Source organism: Pipistrellus hanaki (assembly GCF_964339955.1).
Source record: "Pipistrellus hanaki genome assembly, chromosome: 6".
Lineage (NCBI taxonomy): Eukaryota > Metazoa > Chordata > Mammalia > Chiroptera > Vespertilionidae > Pipistrellus > Pipistrellus hanaki.
The window spans coordinates 66,435,922-66,437,382 of record NC_140508.1 but is presented as its reverse complement, the minus strand read 5'-3'; positions in this window follow the sequence as shown (position 1 = coordinate 66,437,382).

The following is a 1,461-nucleotide window of genomic DNA, read 5'->3' as shown; positions in this document are numbered from 1 at the left end:
CAAACACGCGGCCTATTTATGTATCTATAGAGAATTAATTGGCGAGCGGCAGCAAGAAGCAGATTATAAATTAGAATCATTTTCGCCAACTGAAACCCATTCATCTTGCTTCAGAATGGGCCTGTCACCTCCTCCTGACTAATTCCTTTTAAATTCATTGCTTTTCCTCGCCGGCCCCCCGCAGCTCTCACCTTGAGACCTGAACCCCACCGGATGGCACCTCCCTCAGGGAGAGGACACGTGCAAGCTCTGTGCTTTTCAGGGCGCCCGCTCTCTGCCCACCCCAGAGTCCTGGGGCCCCATCCCCACCCCTGGCCCTCTTTGGGGCTGAGTACCAGGTGCCCTGGTTTTACATTGTTATCCCTCCTCCCCGTGGCCCAGCGCCTCCTCAGCTTCTCTCCTGCTCTGGCCCGGCCTGGGAGCTGGGCCGGGGGTTAGCCCTGGCAGAGGCCCAGGCTGGGCAGCTGGGAGTGGGCAGCTCGAGGCTGCCATCCTGGGGACCCCGGAGCACTGGCCATCCTCGTGCTCATAGTTCTGTGCTCACAGCAGGCAGCCTGTAGGGAGTCGAAGGGAGCCAGGCTGCCCGGTCCCTGGAGGGCCTGGCTCCATCGCCTTCCACCTGGCGCCCAGGGAGAGGAGAGGCTAGCCAGGTGCCCACGGCTGCCAGGCTGAGAGTGGTGCCATGACTGTCCTGGGCTGCGGCCCAATTCGCTCTTCTCTTCCTCCCACCCAAGCTGCCGACCTCTGAGCTGGAGGCTGTAGCTGGAAGGACTATGTCAAGGCATTTGGGGCAATGGACATGCTCAGAACGTGAGTCCCCTGGGCGGGGACGGGGGAGTTAAACATTAGGAGCCTAATAATGAAAAGGATGAGCCTGAAGTCGGGTAGCCTCCTCTGACGAGAGGGGGCAGGTCACCACTTTCTCCCCGAGCCTCAGTTTCCTGCCTATGAAGTGGACACAGCGCTGCCAGTGCTGTTATTGTGAATGGTGTTCCGCCGGCGTGTTAAATGTTTGTTGTAAATGCTTTCATGGTGGTCGGCAAATGGCCAGTGGGTCCAGCCTCTTTCCTGTGACCACCCCTGTCCCTCTTGGGGGCCCCTCCCATCGCTATGAGGCAAAACCTGAAGGTGACCCCTCAGGCGGCCTCGAGGGCCTGCATGTTCTGATGGACCCCACATGCTCTACTGGCTCCGACATGGTGTGCGCTCCGCCCTGCCTGCACCCGAAGGAGGTGAAATGAGATCTGGGGAATCTAGTGCCTAGTGTCTGCACGATGCCCCACAGATGTGGGCAGTGGCCGCCACTATTATTTACTTGGACCAGGTTTCTAAGCCTGGCATCCTGGCATTCCAGGCCACCACTCTTCCCTCTGCTTCTCCACCTTAAAAACAGACAATAAATAAACAAGCAAAAAACAAACAAACACCCACCTATAGCTTTCAGCCTCCACCAGGAGTCTC